Source organism: Pteropus medius, unplaced genomic scaffold, assembly GCF_902729225.1.
Source record: "Pteropus medius unplaced genomic scaffold, Ma_sr-lr_union100, whole genome shotgun sequence".
NCBI classification, from domain to species: Eukaryota; Metazoa; Chordata; class Mammalia; order Chiroptera; family Pteropodidae; genus Pteropus; species Pteropus medius.
This window is the reverse complement of record NW_024350924.1, coordinates 7,956,236-7,982,346: the sequence shown is the minus strand read 5'-3', so window position 1 is coordinate 7,982,346 and position 26,111 is coordinate 7,956,236. Positions and strand designations below refer to the sequence as shown.

Below are 26,111 nucleotides of genomic sequence, written 5' to 3'. Positions count from 1 at the left end.
TACCATAAATGACCAAGCTCCAAGGTCACTGATTAAAACTTGTTCCCCGCCCCCTTCCCCAACTCACACACTGCCAGAGGCTCTTTTGGCAGTGGGCAGCTAACCTGGCTCCACGCTGCAGTCTTTCTTAAAAACTCTCAAATGTCTGCAGGCCCCAGGTGAGCAGCAGCTGGCCTCAGTGTGTCCTGCGCCTTTTGCTGAGCTGCCCCAGGCCCGGTACTGGTGGCAGTTGGCCTCGGTTAGCAGCGTGGCCTCTCCCACACACCTTCAGGTCCAGCACAGGCAGTGACCAACCTCAGATCGCTTTGTAAGTCCCACCCAGCAGCAGCTGACCTTGGCCTGCACAAGAGGCCCCAGAACCAATGACACATCCGGTGGCTGGCTTCAGACCACAACAGAGCACCACCCGATCAGCCCCATGAGCAGCACCCCCAAAAGGTGATCTTGGCAGGCACCAGAGCCCACTGGGGCAAATCCCATACCATGGGGTCAGACCCCACACAACAGCTCGTAGACTGTGGTCGGAGCCAGTCCTCATGGCCTGTCAGCCTGAGGTGCCAACTATACCGAACCCACTGATGTGCCAAAAGCAATCAAGGCTCACCTGTAATAGGAGGGCACACACAACCCACACAAGGGACATGCCTAGTGCCTCCAGCTCAGGGGACCAGGAAGGCTGTGACACTGGGCCCCAGAGGATACCTACATATAGCCATTCTGCCAAGACTGTGAGATATAGCAGATCTACCTAATGCATAGAAACAAACACAGGGAGGAAGCCAAAATGAGGAGACAAAGAAACATGTACCAAATAAAAGAACAAGAGAAAACTCCAGAAAAAGAACTAAACAAAAGGGAGGCAAGCAATTTACCAGATACAGGGTCAAAACACTAAGGATGCTCAAGGAATTTAGTGAGAACTTCGATAAAGAGACAGTAAGCATAAAAAAGGACATAGAAACCATAAAAAAGAACCAGTCAGAAATGAAGTATACAATAACTGAAATAAAGAATACACTAGAAGGAATCAATAGTAGCTTACACGAAGCAGAGGATCAAATCAGCAATTTGAAAGATAAGGTAGCAGAAAACACCTAATCAGAACAGCAAATATATATAGATAGATAGTTTAAGAAACCTCTGGGACAAAATCAAACGTAACCACATTCACATCACAGAGGTACCCGAAGGAGGAGAGAGAGCAAGGGATTGAGACCCTATTTGAAGAATAATGACTGAAAACTTCCTTAACTTGGTGAAGGAAATAGACACACAAGTCCAGGAAGTGCAGAGTTCCAAACAAGATGAACGCAAAGAAGCCCACACCAAGACACATCATAATTAAAAGGGCAAAGGTTAAAGACAAAGGGGGAATCTTAAAAACTGAAAGAGAAAAGCAGTTAGATACCTACCAGGGAGCTCGCATAAGACTATCAGCTGATTTCCCAACAGAAACTTTGCAGGCCAGGATTGGCACTAAATATTCAAAGTGATGAAAATAAAGGACTTAAAGCCAAGACTACCCCACCCAGCAAGGCTATCATTTAGAACTGAAAGAGGCATAAAGAGCTTCCCAGACAAGAAAAAGCTAAAGGAGTTCATCACCACCAAACCAATATTATAAGAAATATTAAAGGGACTTCTTTAAGAAGAAGAAGGTGGGGGAAAGAACATAAATATGAATGATAAAATGGCAATAACTATGTACTTATTAATAATCACTTTCAATGTAAGTGGATTAATCAAAAGACATAGGGTAGCTGAATGGATAAGAAAACAAGACCCACACATATGCTATCTACGAGAGACCCACTTCGGATTGAAAGACACACAGGACAGAAAGTAAAGGGATGGAAAAAGATATTTCATGCAAATAGAAACAAAACAAACAAACAAAAAGCTGGAGTAGCAATACTTATATCAGACAAAATAGACTTTAAAACAAAAGACGAAGGACATTTCATGATAAAGGGATCAATCCAACAAGAGGATACAACCCTTGTAAACATTTATGCCCCCAACAAAGGAGGACTTAAATTTATAAAATGAATATTGACAGACATGAAGGGAGAGATCGACAGTAATTCCGTCATAGCAGGGGATTATAACGTCAGTGGACAGATCTTCCAGACAGAAAATCAACAAGGAAACAGTGGCCTTAAATGACACATTAGACCAGATGGATTTGATTGATATTTTTAGAGCATTTCACCCCAAAGTAGTACTATATACATTCTGTTCAAGCACACATGGAACATTTTCCAAGATAGATCACATATTAGGCCACAATACATCTCAATAAATTTAAGAAGATTGAAATCATATCAAGCATCTTTTCTGACCACGATGGTATGAAACTAGAAATCAGTTACAAGAACTGAAAAACAAACAAACACATGGAGGCTAAATAACATGCTATTAAACAAGGAATGGGCTGACAATGAGATCAAGGGAGAAATCAGAAGATCCCTTCAGACAAATAAAAATGAAAACACAACCCAAAATCTATGGGACACAGTGAAAGTCCTGGGAGGAAAATTCATAGCAATACAGGCCTGCCTAAAGAAACAAGAAAAATCTCAAATAAACCATATAACCTGACGCCTAAAGAAACTAGAAAAAGAACAACCGACAAAGCCCAAAGTGAATAGACGGAAGGAAATAATAAAAATCAGAGTGTAAAGACCTGAAACCATGAACTCCTGGAAGAAAACGTAGGCAGTAAACTCTGACGTTGCTCTCAGTAATATTTTTTCTGATATATTTCCTCAGGCAAAGGAAACAAATAAACAAATAATATTACATCAAACTAAAAACCTTTTTCACAGTAAAGGAAACCATCAACAAATGAAAAGATAACCAATTCAACGGGAGAAGATATTCACCAATGATATATCTGATAAGGGGTTAATATCTAAAATTTATAAAGAATTCATACAACTTAACACACACACACACACACACACACACACACACACACACACACACACACAAAATCCAATTGGAAAATGGGCAGAGGACCTGAATAGACATTTCTCCAAAGAGAACATAAAGATGGCCAATAGATATATGAAAAGATGTTCAATGTCACTAATCAGCGAAATGGCATATTAAAACCACAATGAGATATTACCTCACACCTGTCAGAATGTCTATCATCAATACATCAACAAATAACAAGTGTTGTTGAGGATGCGAAGAAAAGGGAACCCCTGTACACTGTCGATGGGACTGCAAATTGGTGCAGCCACTACAGAAAACAGTATGGAGTGTCCCAAAAAAATTAAAAATAGAATTACCTCACAACCCAGCAATTCTACTTCTGGGTATTTATTCGAAATACTAATTGAAAAAGATATATGCACCCCTATGTTTATTGCAGCATTATTTACAGTAGTCAAGATATGGAAGCAACCTAAGTGCCCATCAATAGACAAGTGGATAAAGAAGAAGTGATACATATAAACAATGGACTATTGCGTGGCCATAAAAAAGAATGAAATTTTATATTTGTGATAATACCAAAGGGTATTATGCTAAGTGACATAAATCAGACAGAGAAAGACAAATACTTTATGATTTCATTTATACGTAGAATCTAAATAAAATAAACAAACAAAACAGAAACAGACTCGTAGATACAGAGAACAAACTGGTAAGTTGCCAGATGGAAGGGGGATTGGGGTGAAAAAGGTAAAGAGATTAAGAAGTATAAATTGGTAGTTATAAAATAGTCACAGAGATATAAAGTACGGCACAGGGAATATAGTCAATAATGCTGTAAATTATGTATGGTGCCGGGTGGGCACTGGACTTATTAGGGGATCACTTCATAAATTACCAGCCGCTATGCTGCACATCTGAAACTAATGTAAATAATATTGAATGTCAGCTATAATTGACAAATAAAATAAAACTTGCCACACTAGCACAGCTGTATACCTCTTCCCCTAGACCCTTAAAACCCCGCCCCAAACCCTGAATCAGGGAGTTCTGGCTTTTGAGCATGAGCTTCCCGTTCTCCTGGGTTGCACCATTCATAATAAAATAGCCAGTCTTTCTCCACTGCAATTCCCTGTGTTTAGTGTTTGGCTCTGCCAGCACCGGATGGACCAACTCTTTGTGTTCGGTAATGCCATGTCTGCCTCCCCGTGATGCTGTTGCCTTGGGAATGTTAGGATGGGGATTCTTCCTGATCGCAGACATTTTGCATGTAGCTTTGCTCCCTATACGGATAACTGATTAAAGGGCAGTTGTTTTTTTTTTTTCATAGTTGTCTGGGCACCACTCTCCACATTTTTTTCTTGGAAGACTGAGCCTTGGGACTAGAAAGAGGCCACATGCAGGTCTTCTGAGAAGCCCTAGATCTGAGGTAAGGCCCTTGCCTTCTCAGCAATGCAGTGGCTGTCCCAGTGGTTTGAGTGACTCCCCGCTTCCCGTCTCCAGTCTGGGCAGCTGGAAGGAATTAGCAGCCCGTTCTTAGACTGGCAGCTGGAGTTTTGATTAAAGTATTCTGCTCAAGGCGCCCGGATAATTGCCTGTTCACAGACAGCCTGATCTAGACCTTCTTCCCTGCCATCATCGGATCTCCAGTTTTAATAAATAAGCTCTTTGTTTTGCTTCCAGCCCACCAAAAACACGCCCAAATACCTGCTCGAACGTTCTCAAACATTTAGCCACTTTTCCTGAAGTATCACTTGACTTAGGGTATATATGACCTCCAATGTCAAGCCTTGAAAGCTCTGCATTAACCTCCATCACTTTCCTAAATGAGATAATGCTTGCAAAGTGTTTTGCACAATGCTGACACCCAGTAAGCAATCAGGAAGTGTGAGCTATTACGGTCGTGTGTGGTGCTGTTATTACTTTCCTCCTGGTACCTGCTCTTTTGCAGTGTCTAAGTGGTTTCCTTCGGCCAGAGTGGAAAGGCGTTTTTCCCCAGTACTGTGATCATACTTGTGAGGAACACACCAGCTTTTGCCTCTGAGCCCCACGGTTCCCGCCATTCTGTCCCAGACCCCGAGCTGTGTGCACATGGCAGATGGCCTGCCTGGGTTTAAACCCCGTGGGTGATCTTTTACCCAGAGACTCCAGTCATGTCTGACATTTGTTGCCTGTCTTGATGTAGGAAGAGGTTCAGTCTCTACAGAAATTCAGTATTTAAGGGAGGAAGCAGGGCTGAAAGACGACTTTTCGACCACTTATCTCGTCGGGGATGAGAGTAATTAAACTCCAGTAAGGCTGTATTTGCTTTCTCTTCCTTTCTGAAAAACTTGCCAAGCACTTTATCCACTTTCCAAGGTCTTTAAAGAAGCCTGTCGGGTATTTTTAATTTCAGGTTCTTCATTATTCACTGGCACTCACAAACAAACCGAGAATCCACACCCATTTCCATGCATTAGGCCTCCTACAATATCACTGCCATTTCCAAACAGCGATGGACTATAATTCTTAAAGGCAGTAATCAGTCCTTGCTACCAATGTATACAGCATTTAGATTCACAAAAATCCTGGAAGGAACCCTAAAATGTAACAATATCCAGACTTCACCAGCCTGTGAGGCCTCATGGGCATTTATACCCAAATTGCCCCGACTCCGGGCACGTCCTTACTGCCCTCGCCCCCTCTCCTGGCTGATTTGCCATTAAGTTCAGAAAAGTCTCATTAGAAAATAACTTAAATGATTATGGAGAATAAAGCACAGCTATACCAAAAAAAAAAAAAATGCTTATTGCTCATTCTCATTTTTGCCTAACAAATAGCTTAATAGAAAATATGTACTTGGCAAATTTAAATGTAACACAAATATACAGACATCCCCTACAGACCTGTGACCCAGTTCCTAAGTTTTCTAAATTGACACATTCCATAACTTTTCTAAGGGAAGTCACCTAAATTCAATCACAGCTTCCCTTCAACTAAATGTCCTTTAAAACCAGCAAAGTAATACCTTGCACAGAAAATCCCGCTCCACCAGGAACCAAGAGATTTCACCTGCCTTGTTTGTTCTTCCTTTGCTTTCTGCTTCTACGACTGAGACCCAGCTTCAAGGAGTGACACGGATTCTGGAGATCTGGTCATTCGGATCCACCAAATCAGCCCCGACTGCCAAACAGGCCACGTGTTTCAGTTTCACACCCATTCTTTCCATTTTAAAGCCCCAGAAGCGCATCATGTATTTCCCTACATTAAAGTCCCTATGCAGTGAGGTAGGAATTGGTTGTAACTGGAGACGGGGAGGAAACAAATAGTCCAGGATATTGAGTCCTGAGCCTAATCCTGATTTTGACTGGCTGTCAACTATCACTTGAGATTATCAAGTGAAATCTGCAAACCGGCCAGGCGGTCCAGTATTATAAGCAAGGATTTCGCTCTAAACCCCAGTGCAGTCCTTTGGCGCGAGGTCTAACTTTTCCCTTTTATTTTTAAGAGGGTGAAGTTTGCTATACAAAACTCTACTTTTTATGTAATCAAATGTATCAATCTTTTCCTTAATGACTTCTGGATTTCGTGTTATATTTTTAAAAGTCTTGCCCATTCTAGGATTATAAAAATATGCATCCATGTGTTCTTCTAGGATGTCTGTGATTTCATGTTTTACATGTAAATTTTTGATCCATCTGGAACTTATTTTGGTATAGGAAGTGAGATAAGAATCCAGTTTTACTTGTCTCCCCACCCCCCCACACCGCAAATGGCAAATCAGTAAATCTAATTACCATTTGTTGAATAATCTACCTTTTATAGGAGTCCTTTAAATAGAAACTTTTCCGTGTATATTTTAAATATGATTCAAGGTACACAGGTTTCTGCATATGCGTTGATAAAAACTCTATTTAAAACATGAGGTGAGAAATCGCTGTGTGGACAGTTGTTTAGAACCCTCCCCCGGGTCTGTTTCTTACAAAAATGGAGACAACTGTATCTACCTTGCGGTGTTCTTGTGAAGATTTTTAAAAAGTAAAGTGTGCAGATGTGTCTACCTCGATAAATGTGAGCTTCTTTCTGTTTGTTTTTCTGTGATAAAGCAACATGGGCCCTCGGAATAAAGATCCAATTTGGGTGTAAGACTTAGTTTCTCTATTTACTTCCTGAGCGTATAGAGATGGCAAAGGGCATCATAGCTTTTTAAACAGTGACACATAATTGTTCTCCTCTCTCCTTTTCAGATCCACAAATGTTTCTATACAAGGCATGGTGTGAGGGACAAGTGGCATTATACAAATCTGAATTCCAGGTCTGCCACTTATTAAATATGTGGCCATTCTTGAGGAGAGAGTAATCTCATACGTCATAGGGTCTTGATAGGATTAAGTAAGAACCCCTGTGGAACGCAAGCTCCAGAAGAACAAGACCCTGGCCTTACTAATCACAATTTCCCCAGTGCTAGAATCCTGCCTGGTGTGCAGTTGCCATTTATTAGATAAGTAGCGAATGAAGGAAGGAAGGAAGGAAGGAAGGCAAGGAGGAGTTAAAGCACTCTGCAAGGTGCCAAAGTAAGTGTTAGCTATAGGTAGAAGCCAGAGGTCCCAGAGATGTGGTCCTGCCTCCAAGGGTGAGGATCCAGATCGGACAGCTAAGGCGTACCGCGCTTACCTATGAAGCAGAATGAAACGCAGTAGAACACAGGCCCAAAGTGGTTCAGAGACAAGTGGGAAGTAATGAGTCCCAACTGGAGGATTAGGGAAACGCTTCGCGGAAGAGGGCTGTCTTTAAGCTGGACCTGAAATGAGAATAGTTTTGTTTTTTTTTTAAAAGACAGTAGGTTTTCCAGTACAAAGTACAAAGTTAGGGGGCTCTTCGGCCTACTCCAAGACTGGAGATTAGTACAAGTGATGACACTGTGACCCAAATAGAAGGAAGAGTGGCTGCAAGGTCAATTACATGGCCTCGAATGTCCCGCGATGGTGCTTTTGACAATGCACAAACTTGAAGGTTTTTGAGTTGTGGAGTCATGGGGACAGGCTCAGGTTACTGTTACTGTTATGCATTAGTTATTTATTATTTGTAGTTATTGTTCAGAAACAAGTATGAAGGATGGAGTAGAAGGAGTAAGCATTTAAAAGCTGTCGTAATGGCTCAGGGGAAGTCAGGAGAGTCTACACTAAGATGCTGCAGGGGAAAAAGCCAGGAGGAAGGGTGGGGGGGCCCGTTGAGTCTCCCAGGCAGTTAGGCTGATTGTGATATTGCCTCCTGAGGCTGGGAATGCATGAGGACAGGCAAGATCGGATTCATCTGGGAAGTGTTGAGCTTAAGGATGTTTTATTGAACGATCAGTTAGAAACAGGCCATTGATGCCCAGGAAAATGTCAGAGCAGGAGAAGCAGAGATGAGTCAGCATTTCTCCATCATTAATGAGACGATCAAGGATGCTTTTCTAAGATGTTTACAGTCAACTTAATATATGGAAATGGAAGTATCTCAGATCAATGAGGAGAGATAAATTATTCAATAAATAGTGTCGGGGCAATTGGCTGGCTATTTGGTAAAAAAAAAAAAAAAAATGTGGTGCCCCATCTCACACTGTATACAAAAATAAATGTCAGATGAAGTAAAAGTGGAATCGAAAATATAAAAACGTCAGAAAAATATTTAGGAAAGGCGTATGTATGTAAGTATATACATATATATGTATATATGTAGACATGTATGTAGACATAGATGTACAAAACATAATTACATATAAATTTCTTTCCCTCTATGTACATTTATTGAAATCTGTGAGCCTAAAATGATACACACCTCCAATATCAATTTAATACCACAGTGTTCATTCTTATTTTCTTATTTTCTCCCTTTCCTTATTTCTAAACCTTCTTATACAAAGTGAGAAACTTGGCCCCCATTATTTTTAATGTATTTCTTATATCGATTCGATCGACTCCCCTGTACATAGCCAGTTTCCTGTCGTTGCCACTGCCCCTTGCCCTGAATAGAACCCTCGCCACCCTCACCCACTTAGGCTCTGAAACCCCACACCGGGCCGTGCATCTGAATAGATGACTACCTTGCTCTGCCCCATGCAACGGCTTTAGGACTGAACTGCTCAGAAAACAGCTGGGAAGAGGACGAGAAGGGCAGAGAAGACGACCCTGCTGTTCTCTGCTTACTGAGCGGGCATCGGTGGGGCCTGCCTGTGCAGTTGGAGTCCTCTAAGGTAGCTTAGGCACCACAGGATGACCTGGCACACCCCAGGCAATCCAACCAGGCCTTTGTGTGGTGTCATTGTTATTGTTTAGAATACCTATCTAAGTGATCTTTTTTCAGTGGAACACTACCTTGAAGTGATGGGTTTCGTTATCAACGTACTGCCCATGAGTCTAAAACAGTAAAATAAACACTCCAAGTTGCCCGAATCTACCATTCCATATAAATTTGATTCCATTCCATTCGACTACCATTCTCCAAACACGTTCTGTGCTTAATGCATTCTGGGAAAAATAAAGAAGTATTTCCCAGAGTGTCACTGACATCCAGGAGTTTACCATTTCACTAGGGAAATTAAAGAGACTTAAAGCAGATAAATAACACAGATCAAAAACAAACAGCTCGACACGACTCTGGCACGAGCTGGCTCCAGCTCTGTGATTCTCGTGGAGCCAAGTGGATGAAGACAGGATTTCTGCAAGCCTCACTCATCTGGGGCTGGGAGCTGACAGCCTGGCAGGACAGGTCGAAGACTCACGCTTCGTAAAAGGGAGACTTCCTAAAAGGGCGAGGGTTCTTTCCCAGGACGTTTTAGCATAACCATTTCATCCCTAGACTGAATAAAAATTGCTCCTGTCCTACATTATGCAAAAACCCTCTACAAATCCTAACAGACCACTGCCCCATTCCCAAATAGAGCAGGGTCTATGATCCCGGGGTCTCTTCACCCACACTCTAAATGGGACCCTCTTCAGGAAAAATGGGCATGGGGACTCTGACAGCCTCCCCTTTCATTTTGCTACCTAAGTAATACAGATTCTTCTTTAGAAATTACGCACAGTCAACACAACAAACATTAGCCACAGTCTTTTGGAACAAATACCAGCATAAATTTATTTTATGCATTTGTATAACCTCAGGTAAGTTAGGGAATTAATTGCTGTGCATCAGTTCCCTCACCTGTAAAATGAAGGTAATAATAATATTGTCTACCTCATAGAGTGACTGGGGCAACACGTGAGTTACTATAGACCAAGTGCTTCAGATAGTAATGGTGCATAGTAAGATCTATAAACGTAATATTATCTATATCTATCTGGCATTTATCTGTCTAGATCCAGCTACGTGTTTTTATAAAGTGAGGGAAGAGCATTTATATTTCTTTGAGCCTTTTAAAAAATTTTTATTGATATAGCATGAACTTCTTCTCTTGTGTGACAATTTTAAAAGTGCAAAGAGACCATTAGATCCTTCGAGCGATTTTTCAAAAGTGAAAAGTGGTGTAGGGAATGGGCCTTGGTCCTTTGAGGGTATTAGCTCAAGGTGATGAGGTAGGTTAGGGCAAGGCCTGGATCTAATGCTTCTGGGGATGACAAGCTTGTGTGTATATATATAATCTCAGCCCAAGCACCGAGCACAACCTCGAGGCTCCTCTAGCACAGTAGTTTTCAAACTTGTATTGTTTAAGTCGTAACATCATGTTTCGCCCAGCGAAATGTTATGCGGAGACTCTACCCAATAAATAAAACAATTTTAAAAACATCAGAGTAAATTTATTTTACAAGTTTAAATGTATAATGTTTGCATGTTATAACGCTTATTAATATAACCATTAAGGCCATTCGATTAAGAAAAACTAGAACTCCAAGGAGGTGGATGATAATCACATTCATGTCAACATCAGCTTCCATGAAATGGGATAAAACATTCATGAACTCCTGCAGCCCCGCTGCCACAGAATGAAGCATTAGAACCAGCATTTCGACACCCTTATTTTACAGATGAGAAAATGAAGGCCCAGAGTGTTCTCTACTGCTTAGGCTTTTAATATTAAAAGTCCCAATAATAGAAATAATCTGATAACAGGATGAAAATAACATGTTATCAAAGATGGCACCCGGAATGGTAAATGTATCACCCACAAACTACAGTTCTTTCCAATTTAAATGATTGCCAGATCGTTCTCCAGTTAATAAAACGGGAAACGGTCAGCTGACTCCATCGCTGCCCTTCATTGTTTTGTGCTGTCCTCATCGCTTGCACGGCCTGAACGGTGCTGACTACGCATTTTATCCCATTAGCGGATGTAAAGACCTACCGATTACCTCTAATAATTAAATTATGCATTCCGACTTATGAATCAGCACCCTATTTTCAACATATCGGCTCTTCTTGTCCATTAAACATTCATCCCACCGTCTCTAGCTTCAATAGTTTTCTCATCATGAGGCCTGCCTGTGAAACTCAGGAAACCACTTCTGACGAACAATCTCCTTCATTAATTAAACAAAGCCAAAGCCTCACTGACAGAAACATAAAAAGTCGATTCCATATTTCACCCTGCCACTTCCTCCTATACCCTGGACCTGTGACACACGATGCCTTAATGTAGTTAAAGTTATTCCACTCTGTTTATGAGGGCTGACAACCCCTGACCTCTGGGGTAGGGATAGTTCTGCAAAACTTTATGTATACTTTATTATTTTTTTAAAGCTACCAAAAAAAAAGGCCGTGCAAATAATCCAAAGTCATGTTTTAAAAATAACATTGTGAAATATATAATATATGCAAAAAAATGTATATAAGGTATTGCAGTAAAGCAAAGTCATATGTACTTCTAAAAATTAATGGTATCATAAAATCATGCTTGCTTATTGTAGATAGTTTGGAATATATTTTATAAGTATAAAAACATCTAATAACATAATTGAAAATCACCCACAAATAAACCTATCCTTTGTTGTTCTCTCTCTAGATATATATTTTTAATAAATATGAAAATATGGATATATATTTAAATATCTGCGTCCTTCATTTTTCACTCAATGGTATATCACAATTATTTTAAGTGATCATGATTTTTAAAGGCATCTTTATTTTTTCTCTTTTATGGAACACTGGCTTTCTCACAAGTGGGTTTTTTTTTTTTTATGAATAAGACTCTGATGAAGAACTTTAGGCATAAATATTTGTCCTCATCTCTAATTTTTTATTTCTGTGCATTAAGGTCATGTCTCTGAATCCAGTGTTATGAATAGATTGATACTTCCTTAGAAAATATCAACTCTATTCTAGTCAGTATATAAAGAGTTAGCTATTAAAGTTCCTGGAAAAATTGTTGTAGACTTATGTCAACAACGCAGGTGAATTCTGATTTCTACTCTTGGTTAAGGTTTACTAGCTTTGGTTCCTGTAAATCTTTTGGCTTCTAGAAGTTTTCTTTTGGGTAGAACTGTGTTCACGTGATGATAAATATGCAAATAAAACATACTGAGATTTGATGGATGTCACGATTAATGGGAAAACTTGGAGCCAGCAAAGAAGCGATGAGGAAGGGCAGAAGAGATAGGCAGGGGAAGGAAGGTAACATAGGGTTATGGAACTTGAAATAAGACCGAGAAAAATTGAGTGAGTAGTTGGAAAACAGTGCCAAAGGCAGCAGGAAGATCAAGATAAAGTGAGTCAGAGAGACATCATTAGATTTGGCCGGGAAGTGAGCATCATTTACTTTTGAGCAGTTTAAGTGGAGCAGAAATGAGGATAGAAGATGGGGGGTGGCCGGGGTGGGGGGTGGGGTTTGTATCAAGGAAATTAAGTTAACACCACATAAAGCCTGAACCTCCTCTCTTGCCCCAAGTTTAGTGTGCTGATTAGAGTAACATAATAAATGCAGTTTCACCCATTTCCCCATTCTGTAGGTATTTATTTAGCGCGATTCTGTATGAGCACTGTGCTAGGGCAGGGGAACACAGCAATGAATGAGACAGATGTGGTGCCTGCCCTGATTAAGCTTATACTCTAGTAGAAAGAGACAGTCAGTTAATAAGAAAACAAATCATCAGGAGATCCCAGACGGCAGTGGCACAGGAGGCTGAACTTGTCCTCTCCATGAGCAAACTCAAATACACGTGTATGTAGAAAGCAACTATTCCTGAAAGACAGCTGAGGGGGCTGAATGAACAGCTTCTGAGCAGTGAGTAAGAGAGACTAAAGAGAGGAGGCCGAGGAGCCGAGGGAGCCCTCCAGGAGCTGCAGGAACTTTCTGAGTCAGAGGAGCCAGTGAGCACCACTGTTCACATCCCCCTCCATTTCACTACGGAGGTGGGACCTCTACTGGGGAGCTTTGGCCCACCTGCAAGATCACGGCAGTGCGTTCACAGCTACACTGCCTACAGACTTTTGTGTCTGAACAAAGGGAGCAAGCAGGAAAAACAAGGCATCACCACATGTACCTGGCCTTCCTGCCGAGCAGCTCCAGCCAGGTCAGTGCCCCAGGCACTGAAGTGCCTACCTCGCTCCGACTGGCTTCCCTTAAACTACCCACACATAAAGACAGGGCAGAGGTCACTTCCACACAAGACACTTTTTATACAACAAACGAGAGAGACTGTATAGAGAAGGCTGAGGAGCCACAGGAGCTCTCCGGGGACTGTAGGAATTCTCTGGGGTCAGAGGGACTAATGAGCGCCACTGTTTACATCCCCTCTCACCCCCATATGGTTGGCAGGGGGCAGCATATTTCTGAACTCATCACCTGAGCCCCACCTCTAAGAAAGGGAGCAAGCAGGATCAGCAGGGCATTGCCACACACATCCCGCCTCTTCACCTGGAGCCACTCCAGATTGATGGGCCAGTGCATCAGATGCCTTAGGCACCTGCTCAGCTCCTACCAGCCTGCCCACACCACCCAGCACACCCAGCCTATGCATGAGGCCTCGTCTACATAAAGCCAGTGTTTTAAGATTGGGAGAGATAGCTATTTTGTCTAATTCATATAAACAAACATAGAAAGTCAAACAAAATGAAAAGACAAGACTATTTCTCAAATGAAGAAACAAAGAAAATCCCTAAGGGGGAGGAAAATAAAACTCCTAAGGAAATGGAGATAACATGCCTGATAAAGAATTCAAAGAAAGAGCCACAAGGACACTCATGAAACTTGAGAGTGTAATAGAGGAACTTAGGGGGAACTTCAACAAAGAGAAAGTATAATAAAGGACCAAGCAGATCTGAAGAATACATAACTGAAATGAAAAATACATTAGAAGGAATCGACAACAGATTAGCTAGTACAGAAGAACAGGCCAGTGACTTAGAAGACAGAGCAGTGGCAATCAAACACAGAACAGCAAAAATAAGAAAGAATTTTTAAAGATGGGGCTTGTTTAAGGGACCTGTGGAATAACATGAAGCATTCAAACATTCACATTATAGGGATCCTAGAAGGAGAAGAAAGAGAAAAAGGAACGGAAATTTTATTTAAAGAAATAATGGCTGAAAACTTTCCTAACCCGGGGGAGGAAAACGGACACCCAGGTCCAGGAAGAACAGAGAGGTCCAAACAAGGTGATCCCAAAGAGACCCACATCAAGACCTATTTTAATTAAAATGGCAAAAGTTAAAGATAAAGAGACAATTTTTTTTGAAGGAAGCAAGAAGAGAACAATGAGTTATATACAAAGGAAACCCCATAAGGCTATCAGCTGATTTCTCAGTAACAACTTTATAGGCCAGAGGGAGTAGCAAGACGTCTTTAAAGTGCTGAAGGAAAGGAATCTACAGCCTAAGAAAATTTACCCAGCAAGGTCATCATTCAGAATTGAAGGGGAGATGAAGAGTTTCCTGGACAAGCGAAAATTAAAAGAATTCATCATCATTAAACCAGCTTGATAAGAAATGTTAAAAGGTCTTCTTTAAGCAGAAAAGGAAATCTGATAACCAGAAATAAGAACGTATGAGGAAGGAAAAAAAAATCTCACAGGTAAAAAGCCAAATATTTAATAAATACAGCAAATCAGATATCTAAAAGGTTACTCTCAAGGTCAAAAGAAAAGAGTTTAAAACTAAACTCAAACTACAATAAGTAGTTAGGAGATGCTCAACACACAAAGATCTAAAACATACATCGATCACATAAAGCATGGAAGAGAGAGTAAAAATCTATTCTTTATAGAATATATTTGAACTTAAATAACTATTAGCTTAAAATTCTAACTTAGACAACTATTAGCATGATAGATATCTATATCTATATCTATATCATCTATATCTATGTATCTATATCTATATCTATCTATATCTATATTTATATCTATCATGCTATAGATATAGAATGATATACATAAACCTCATGGTAAGCACAAACTTAAAACTTACATAAGATATACAAAGAAAAAGAAACCTTAACAAAACACTAAAGAAAAACAGCCAACCACAAGTGAAGAGATCGAGAGAAGAAAGAAACAGAACTATAAAAGCAACCAAAAAACAATTTAAAAATGGCATAAGTACATACTTATCAATAATTACTTTAAATGCAAATGGATTAAATGCTCCAATAAAAAGATATAGGGTGGCTGAATGGGTTAAAAAATATGACCCATCTATATGCTGCTTACGAGAGACTCTCTTTGAATCAAAGGACACATATAGATGGGAAGCGAAGGGATGGAAAAAGATACTCTACAAAGAGAAACAAAAAGAAAGCTGGGGTAGCAATGCTAATATCAGACAAAATCGACTTCAAGACAGAAAACATGGAAAAAAAAGACAAAGTAAAACATTCCATAATTATGAAGGGCTCAGTCCAAGAAGAGAATGTACCAATTGTAAATATCCACACACCGACATAGGAGCACCTAAGTATAAAGCAACTATTAGTGGACATAAAGGGAGAAATTCACAATAATTCAATAATAGTAGAGGATTTTAATATCCCACTCACATCGATGGATAGATCATCAAGACAGAATTAATAAAGAAATAATGGCCTTAAATGTCACATCAGACCAGATCGACTTAATAAACATTTATAAGATGTTTCATCCAAAAACTGTAGAATACGCATTTTTTTCAAGGGCACACCGAACATTTTCCAGGGTAGATCGTAATTAGGCCACAGTACAAGCCTTACTAAATTCAAGAAGATTAAAATCATATTAAATATCTTTTCCGACCACAATGGCATGAAACTAGAAATCAGCTACAGAAAGAAAACTGGAAAAAACACAAGTATGTGGAGACTGAACCACATGGTACTAAACAACCAATGGATCAAAGGGGAAATCAAACAAGAAATTAAAAACTATCTTGAAACAAGTGAAAAATGAAAACACAAATTTTCAAAATCTATGGGATGCAGTAAAAGCAATTAATTGTAAAAGGGAAAGTTCATAGCTCCACAAGAAACTAGAAAAACTACCTCAAGAAACTAGAAAAATCCCAAATAAGCCATCTAATGCTACACCTCAAGGAACTAGAAAAAGGAGAACAAACAAAACCCAAAATAAACAGAAGGAAGGAAATAAGATCAGAGCAGAAAGAAACAAATAGAAATTTTAAAAAATAGAAAAGATAATAAAACGAAGAACTGGTTCTTTGAAAAGATAAATGAAATTGACCAACGGTTAGCCCAACTCATCAAGAAAACACGAGAGAGCCCAAATAAATAAAATCCTAAATGGAAGAGAAGTTACAACCAACATCACAGAAATACAAAGAATCATTAAAGAATACTAGGAACAAATGTATGCCAACAAATTCAACACTCCACAAGAAATGAATGGAGAAAAAGGAACCTTTATCCACTGTTGGTGGGATTATAAATTTGTGCAGCCGCTATGGAAAGCAGTATGAAGATTCCTCAAAAAATTAAAAGTAGAGCTGCCACATGATCCAGCAATTCCACTTCTGGGTATTTATCCAAAGAAAACAAAAAACGGTAATTTGAAGATATACGCACCCCTATGTTTGTTGTAGCATTACTAGTAATAGCCAAGATATGGAAGCAATCTAGATGTCCATCAATAGATGAATGGATACATATACACTGAAATATTATTCGGCAATAAAAAAAGAATAAAATCTTGCCATTTGCAACAAAATGGATGGACCTAGATGGCATTATGCTAAGTGAAATAAGTCAGAGGGAGAAAGACAAATACTGTATGATCTCACTTTATATGTGGAATCTAAACAGATAAATAAATGAATAAACAAAACAAAACTGAAATCGACCCATGAAGAACAAGCTGATGATTTTGCCAAAAGGGAGCGGGGTGGAGGATGGGAAGAAAAAATAAATAAAATAAAAATGTGAATATGAGCAAGTGTCTTTGCTCCTGGAGAGGTCAGTGACTATTGGAGAAAAAAAGAGATGTGTCCGCATGTGTCCGGATAGAGGTTAGAAATGAGCTGAGATGATGTGACAGGACTTTGAGAAATTCACTTTTTCATTAGCGACATATTTATTGAGCACTTAAGGCATATACAATACTGGAAGGGAGAAGCTGTCTCTTTCCTCTGGGGTCACCCAGGTGGGATGATGCAAGTCTGACAATATCCGTGTCCATTTCCTCCCTTTCCCACTTTAGACTGAAAATTTTTTTTAAACTTCCAAATTAAAATGCTCTGTGGAGAGGGGCATTAATACCTGAGTGCATCACTCTCTGCAAAGGAGAAAAAGAAAAACTAGCCCATCTCTACGTTGCATGGTCAGCCAGGATTATAATAATTAATACTAATAAAAATCCAATGAAAAAGAAAATATGAGATGATGATAGATGCAAGAGAAATAAAGCGGAATGATGAGCTAGAAGTTGTTTAGAGTTGGGGGTGGGGAGCTAGTTTACACACGGTAGTTAAGGAAAGTCCTTCTGAAAGGTGATATTTAAGATGAGTTATGAGAGGGAGTCAACCACGAAAATACCCAGGGGATGAGCATTTCTGCAGAGCAATCGCAGAGCTGGGAGATAGAAGCGAACTTGACCTCTAGAAACAGGAAGCAAGCCAGTGTTACTGGAGTGGAGGAAATGAAGGGCAGATTGGGGTGGCCAGGGAGTGATAGCAAAGTTTAGAGAAGCAGATGTAGCCAGGGGACCAGATCTTGTGGGCCTGACAAGGGTTTTGGATTTTATTCTAAGTGCAGTGGGAACGCAGCTTTGACAGGGAAATTATCTCAAAGTCAATGACTGTGTCCTTACCCTTGGTAGCATAAGTGACTCACTTAAATGCTCTAAAGATTGCTAATGCTTTTGAAAATAAGAGTTGCAGATATAGGTGACGTCTTTTGGTTTGGTCCACTTAATTCACCTTTTTCCTCTCTTCTGGTAACTGTACCCACTTGACCTACTCCAAACCAGGTGGGTCAACCAAACAGAACCTCGTTCTTCCTGGCCTCAGGGGTACGCAAGTCACCTAGGTCTAGCCAATCAAATTTCCCATTCTTCCGACCACAGTGATTGGCCAAGACATGGATATGTGACTTAGCCAGGACTATCATAGTTGTTCCCTGGGATTGAGCCGGATGCTGGAAGGGAGAAGCTGTCTCTTTCCTCTGGGGTCACCCAGGTGGGATGATGCAAGTCTGACAATATCCGTGTCCATTTCCTCTCTTTCCCACTCTAGACTCACTCAATCCCACTTCTTCTGCCCCGAAACCCCTTATGCCATTGGAGAGAACAAGGCAAACACCCAGAATAAAGGTGAGTAATAAAGACAGAGGAGACCTGGAGCTGGCGACTGGCAGCACTCTGTGACTCGCAAGGATCCCTGAGGCCAGCTCCCACCTGCGCTTCCTGGTTAGAGTGTCTGATCAAAGAAAGGTCCCCTTTTCCCCAGTGGAATTAGAGTTTGGTTTCTGTCACTCGCAATGCGAAGAAGTCCGACGATGACAGTGTGTTAAAGATGACAGAGTGTTCAACACGGGCACACCAGGTCTCCACATGGACCTCTTCTTTCATCACGAGAAACAGAGCTATGTGGGGGGATGGGATGTGCACCAATGATACTCCTGCCCCCCACCCCACTCCTACCCTCACCCCCAAATAAATGAACTATTGTAAATGCTTTAGTGACTAGCCACACTGTCCCGGGCCTTCCTCCCGGTGGCGTGCTGGTAAACTGGCTTTGGGGGGAGGTAGGTGCTGATTTATAACATTTGGCAACTTCTGTTCTATAAATTCTCCCACCATGGGAGAATTTAGCAGATTGAGCTATAAATGGTCCGTCTGACAACCAGCTAGAAAATTCCTGAAAATGAGAGTCAGTAATGGCCGGTTTCAACACTGCACTGTTTCCCTCACTCTTTCTCGTTAGAATCTCAGTCTTCACGCCTCCGTTTTTCTCAATGACCCTCCCTCTCTACCACGTATTACCCACAACTCCACGTCTGGTTTCCTACCGACGGCCCTTATCCTCCTGCCTGATGCCAACAACACAGAGTTACTGGAAAGAACGGAAGCTTTGCTGTCAGATTTAAATTCAGTCACTTGTGACCTTGAGTCAGTTGCTTGATTACGTTGAGCCTGTTTCCTAATCTATAAAGTATTAAAAAAATAATGCCTCCCTCATAAGGGATATCACGAGGACGATGTGAGACAGCGGATATAAGAAATCGAGTTAAAGCTTTCGAGAAGAAATCGAGTTAAAGCTTTCGTCTATTCCACGGGCCTCAGAGATTGACAACCCCTCATCTCGCTCCCAAGGGCATTCCCCCATGTGAGTTCATGCCCAGTCACCATCACTTGGAGATCTCCTTAAGTGGCGGGCTTTTGTCTTATTTATCTCCATACCCAGATCCTAGCTCAGTGTCTGGAACATGGTGGCTGCCCGATGTGTACTGAACGAACGCTGTCTCTCTTACCCATTTCCTATTCGATCGTGAGAAGGGCTGGGATGGAAACAACTGGGCTGTGGAAGAGAAGGGGAGGAGGAGGTTTGGGAGACTCTCTGGTGTGGCCGTGGGCAGCCAGCGCGGCAGGTGGGCAGGGGTGGGAGGGACTGCGTGGAAAGCGAGTTCGTTAGCATAAGGCTCTCCGAGCTCCCCCACCCGCCCAGCTCATCAGTTTCCTCGGTACACAGAGCCGAACAGAGCCCGGGGGAGAGACAATTCACTCCACAGCATTCGCTGTTTCTCCCTCTCCTGTGTGTCTGAGTTGCTGGTACTCATGTCATCTCTTTAAGTGTCTTGCACTGAATGCCTTTTGGTTTAATGCCTTTAAGTTATTTTCTCCTTCCTGTCCTGGAGATATAGGAACCAGAACCAATAAGATGAGAGCTCTCTTTTTGCCTTCGCGGCTCCGAAAGCTTTACATAAGTGTTTCTTCACTTCCATTTTATGGCCAGGACCAGATGCAGAAGTGCTAAAATATTTTGATTAGCGCTGTCCTGGCAGCAGTTCTTGCTTTTCCAGCCGTCTGAAGGGAGAGAATTAACTGGGAAGTCAGCCCGCAGAGAGGAGAGAGAGAAGCTCGGAAATCTCTCCACTGACCGAGATTCTCGATTGGTTTCAAGGATCAGTTGGATGAGGACAAAAAGAAAAATATTTAGGCCATATCACCATCTAATGAAAAACAGCAAATAAATGTAAAGGCCATAAAAATCCCTAATATTTGGGGGGTGGGTTCTTTGGACGTTTATAAAATGCTTTTGCACACAAACTGGTCTCTGGAGACCTCCTGACATAAACACACACTCCCCGACCCCATAGTACCTACAAGGTAGGGGCTATTAGTGTCCCCGTGGAATATTTGAAACTAAGGCCCGGAGAGGTTAAACGATATCCCCGAGGTCACACAGCTGTTCAGTGGTGACACCAGTACTGAACCACGATGCTCCACGGCCTCTCATGTTATGCACAGAGTCCCCTAGAACAGGAAGCAGAAGGGTCTCAGTCCTCTGTTCCCTCGCTCCGCAGTGGGGTCAGTGCCTCACTCTGAGCCAGTCATGTGCCTCATATTCATTTCCATCGTCCATCCTTCCCTTCACTCTACCCATTCTTTCGTTTGACTCCCTCCTGCCCCATTCACCCCCTTGGTGTCCTATAGGGGCTCCGGTTCCACACGCGCGGCTGTGTCTCAGCTGATGGGCCGGAGTCCTCCCAGGTGTGAGGAACCGGTCCGCAGGCATGCAAATGTTAACTCATGACAAACCTGTCTGGCTGGCTCTCATTTGGGCCCCAAATGTACCTGGATCTGTCCTTCAGGATATGTTCGTACCTAGGTTTGCGTGGGCATAGATGCTATAGAGGTCATTTTTTTTCTACTCCTTTCTATCTACCTGTCATGCAAATTTAGACAGTATGACCTGGGACCCTGAGAAGTGGCTTCGGAGAAAGGAATTTTTAAGGTCTAAGATTCTCTAAGCTGAGATGAAATTAAAATTCCAGGATTCTATCTATTCGTTAGTTTGTTCATACATCAGCCTGATGTTGCCTGCTACCTACTTAAGACATAGCAGAAAAAAAAAAAAACCTAGACAATTAAGCTACTGAAAGGATTAGCTCATAATGATGAAATATACTATCCGTTGGATAGGCCATGATATGTTGGCAGCTACAGGAAACACGAGGTTTCCCAAGGGAGAGAGGAATTTAGCATGACAGAAGGAAGGAAAACCTTTCATTACTATGGGAATAGTAATGAAATCAAAATTCTGAATCCAATTTCCTTTGGTGAGATAGATGTATTAGATTTTAATCATCTAAACCAAATGGCTAAAACCCATTTAAAACCAGATCGGCTAAATTTCACCGTGTATCTGCTTGCCGTAAGTGCCTTCCTTCATTTACCCGTAGACTAAAAGCTCCCCTTGCATACGACACTGAAGGTTACTCGTCTGGGTCTTCTCTAGAATGCCTGGCACGGTGCCTGGTACGTAGCAAGTGCTCAATAAATGTTTATCGAATTAAACTAGAAAGAAAACATTGGCTACTTATCAGCTCTACACTCATCCCAGGAGAGAAAAGCATGAATGTGATGTTATGCTCTATTAAGTACAAAAATGAAAACAAATGCCATCTCAAAGTTGGTAATTTAAGAATATGGGGACTCTGAAATGAAGCCTATCTGCAATGGAGAATTGCTTACCACGCATTTTCTATATCAAGGCTTACTATAACAATATCACAGAAAAGCCCAAAGCCTTTCTAATTTAATTTCAGCTTTTCCAAGATCAAAGAACAAAATATTCTCTGAAAAATACAAATAGTCACTCATTATATTTGATCTCAATTTAAAGTTTTTCTTTTAGCCTACTTCTATTTGAGGCAGGAGAACTCGGAAATTAGAAGCAGGCTTCTTAAATTCTCTGGATATGTTCAGGACCTTTTGCGGGGGGAAAGGCAGGACAGGCGACATATAATATCTCTGTCCTTCCCACTGGCAGAACCAATTATATGAGGCGCGCAGGTGTCAGGCAGATGTAAATCCAAAATATGACCTTAGTAACTCATGAAGAAGGTGTCTGGAGAAGATGTTTTAGATCCGTTAGCGAGTGTGCTTGCTGGTAGCCCAGCCCAGCTTACACTCACCCCCTCCTGCTGTGGCAGCCTCAGTCAGAGCTGAGCAGTCTCGGACCTCTGCTACGAGGGCCTGACCCTTAAAACTCAATGGCATGGCGGGCAGGTACAGGAGACTGAGTACATGCGCTTCACAGGCATGCGGATCCCCTGGGAAGGGGGAAATGGGTTGACATAGCCATGCCTAGTTTGGACTTCCGGTTAGAAAGTCACCCTTCTTTTCCTGAAAGGGGGAAGGAAAGGGATGGAACAAGAGTCTTGGAACCCTATTCTAATGAAGAGCAGGGACTAATTGTTCCCTTCAACGTATGACACATTTTACAACAGATGTCCTCTATTGCCAATAATTTGTAAGCAATTTGAATTTTATCTTTTAGCGATGATTTATTGAGTCCTGTGTGCCAGGCACTACACTAAAAGCTTTACAAATGTGTTGGCTCATTTGATTAAGAAAATAACCTGATGAGGGAAAACAGTTTGGCATTTGACTGTTAAACTTGGAATTACCATATGACCCAGAAATTCCACTCACAGGTATATACTCCAGAGAATTGGAAACGGGTGTTTAAATGAAAGCTTGTACACTGATGATCATAGCGACACAATTTATAATAGCTAAAAGATGGAGACAACCCAATTAAACATCAATAGAGGAGCAAGTAAATAACATGTGATATATTACAATGGAATATCGCTCAGTTACGGAAGGAAAGAAGGACTGGGAGATTCTACGACATGGATAAACCTTGAAAACATTGCGCCAAGCAAAAGAAGCCAGACCCCAAAGGCCACAGACTGCATGATTCCATTTATATGAAAATCCAGGACAGGCAAATCCATAGAGACAGAGAGCTGATCTATGGTTTCCAGGGTCTGGGGGGAGTGAAGGATGCGGGGGTGGGGGAGGTGCGGGGAACTGCTTATTGGGCACAGGGTTCCCCTCTGGGGTGATGAAAAAGTCCTAGAACAGGATAGTGGTAATAGCTGCACAACATCATGCACTTAATGAACTGTAATTTCAAAATGATTAAAATGGTAAATTTTGTTATGTGTGTTTTATCATAATAAAAAATATATAATCCTAGAAGTTAAGTCGCTTTACAAATAAGAAGACTGAGGCTCTAAGAGACATCGAGCACGTTGCGATCAGATGGGATGGATCTAAGTTTTGTGTGATCTAAATTTTTTACAATGTAGGGATCCCTATTTAAGAAAAAATAACACAAAATTATGATTACAAAGCTGCTAGGGTACCTCAAAAGGTCTTGTAAAGGGTCTTTGCAAAGGAGGGCTCTGAAGTTTAGGCCTTATTAACTCCAAGGTAAATTTATACTTGCTGTTAGTAGAGAGAATTGGAAAATGAAAATAATTTTAAAACCTATAACTCCATTTCTAATAACGGTAAAAACATGTGATACTCTGGAGTAAATTTAACAGAAGATAAGCAAGACCTCTATGCTGGAAATTACAGACCATTCCTAAGAGAAAATTTAAAAGACCTAAATAAATGGATACGCATACCATGTTTGTAAATTGGAAGACTCACTATTATTAAAATGTCTATTCTCCCCGTATTGACCTACAGACGCCAAGCAATTCCAATCATAATCCCATTAGAGTTTTTTTTTTGTAAAAATTCTCAAACTGACTCTCATATTTATATGCAAAGAACCTAGAATACCCAAAGAAATGGTGAGAAAGAACAGAGTTGGAGGACTTAAATTGGCCTCAAGACTTACTAGGAAGCTGCACCATCAAGATAGTGTAGTGTTAGGAGAGACAAATAAATCAGTGGAACTGAATAGAGTGCCCAAAATAGGTCATTTATATATGCAACAAAGGTACTAAAACAGTCCAACGGGAAAAGAAAAGTGTTTTCAACAGGTGGAGTGGGAACAACAGGATATGCACATGACGAAGGGCTAGAATTTGGCCCGAAGTCTGTCTGCTTCTTTCCACCTCCCTCCACCACCTCTCTGTTCCCACCTTGCCCGGCCTACCCTGTCTGGCCACAGTCTTTGGAAAGGTGACTCTAAAGCTTAGGAGCAGCTGAATCAATCACAGTGTCACCTGTCTGCTAGGAAGACTGAGGGAGTAGAGTCTTGGCTATGTAGGAGTTTACCGGCCTTGAGTCTGGAGGTGCCTGGGACCCTACTTCCAGAAAGGAAGTTGAGAAGTATGTCAGAGCGGTAAACTAGAAAATCATAGCACTTTTCACTGTCAGTCAAACGATCAAAGCCTGCTCTCAGAGGTCGCCTGCCAGTGAGGAAAGAATGCTGAACTTGCCCTCAGAATTCTCGGGTTCGGTTCTATCTCTGGCTCTGTATGACATTTTAACCTCTCTGATCCTTAGTTTCCTCATCTGAAAAATGGGGATAATAAATACCTCCTCCGGGTTGTTGTTAAGTTCGAATGAAATAGAGTATACAAGTATCCTTTGAAAACTATGAAATATTATGGAAATACAATTTATCACAGTTCTGCGTGTACTTTTTGCAAACTGAAATGAGTAATAATATTGCCTTATCTGTTTTAAATTGAAATTTTACATATCAAGTTTATCCTACAGTTATTTTTTCGTTCTTTTTGTGTTTACAAGAGAACTCTCTAACTAATGATGATGTAAGATTCTTTTATTAGGGCAGCTTTTGAGTCAGAGATACTTATTTTTTAAATTTCATTTATTAATTTCTTTCATTCAATGAGGTTTTTTTTTTTTTTTTAAATTTTACCCAATTCATTCATTAATTTTATTCAACAAGTTCTGAGTCCCTACTTTGGGCAACACACTGTGTTGAGCGCAAGGGGTGAAATAATGAAAAGAGACACAATCCCTGTCCACAAAACGCTGGGTCTGGGGAGGATACAGACACACCCTTAAAGAGCCAACTATGCTACAATGTCGCCCGCGCTGTAAGGGTCTGTCTACAAGTGATTGCGCTGGGGAGTTGCTTCTAAGTCTGTGAGTATCGGGGCAGCGTCACAGAGGGGATCATGTTCTAAGCTGGGATGTAAAGGTGAAGAAAGGCTTTACCAAGACGCTACAGCAGGTGGTAAGGGCACCATGGTCCAGGGGAACGGGATGTCCCAAGACATGAAACAGCAAGTCACGTCGGAGAATTATAAGAGGGTGCAGCACGTGTAGAGTAGAAAGTCAGACTGAGTGCGGCCCTGGAAGAGACTGGAGAAGCTGGCAGGACCAGGCTGGAGGGCCGCAAAGTCCCACGGAGGAGTTTGGTCTCTATCCTGTAGATGTCAGAGCCAGGGAAGGTTTCTAAGCAGCAGTGTAGGAAGATCAGTTCTGTGTTTAAGATGGGAAGGTGTGGCCAGCATGGAGGATGGTGTAGTGGGGGGAACCGAGGGTGGGGTGGGGTTAGGACACAGAGACAAGTAGGGAGACCAGTGAAGCAATCACCACAATGGTCCGGTCTGAACTAGACTCATGGTAATATGACTGGCAAAGAGGAGACTGTTTTGAGACTCATTTAAGACACAGAACTGTCTACGGACACGCTACCCTGAACAAGCCCAATCCCGTCTGATCTCGGAAGCTAAGCAGGGTCTGGCCTGGTTAGTACTTGGATGGGAGACCACCCAGGAAGACCAAGTGCTATAGGCGTAAAAAATAAAAAAAAAAAATAAGGGATTGTAAACTGACAAGGTCCTT

General features: G+C 41.3%; 1 protein-coding gene, 1 long non-coding RNA gene and 1 pseudogene across 3 annotated transcripts in view; 1 reads left to right on the top strand and 2 right to left on the bottom strand.

Moving 5' to 3' along the window:
• MAN1A2 (mannosidase alpha class 1A member 2) overlaps positions 1-26,111 on the bottom strand; it is a 266,574-nt gene that overhangs the window by 125,279 nt on the left and 115,184 nt on the right. The window lies entirely within an intron of this gene.
• Positions 1-26,111, bottom strand: part of LOC120585097 (uncharacterized) — a 53,647-nt gene that overhangs the window by 15,441 nt on the left and 12,095 nt on the right. For both annotated transcript variants that reach the window (XR_005648221.1, XR_005648220.1), the window contains exon 3: positions 7,597-7,723. This is a non-coding gene — a long non-coding RNA (uncharacterized LOC120585097). The remainder of the gene's footprint in view (positions 1-7,596; positions 7,724-26,111) is intronic.
• LOC120585288 (uncharacterized) lies at positions 25,945-26,063 on the top strand (annotated as a pseudogene).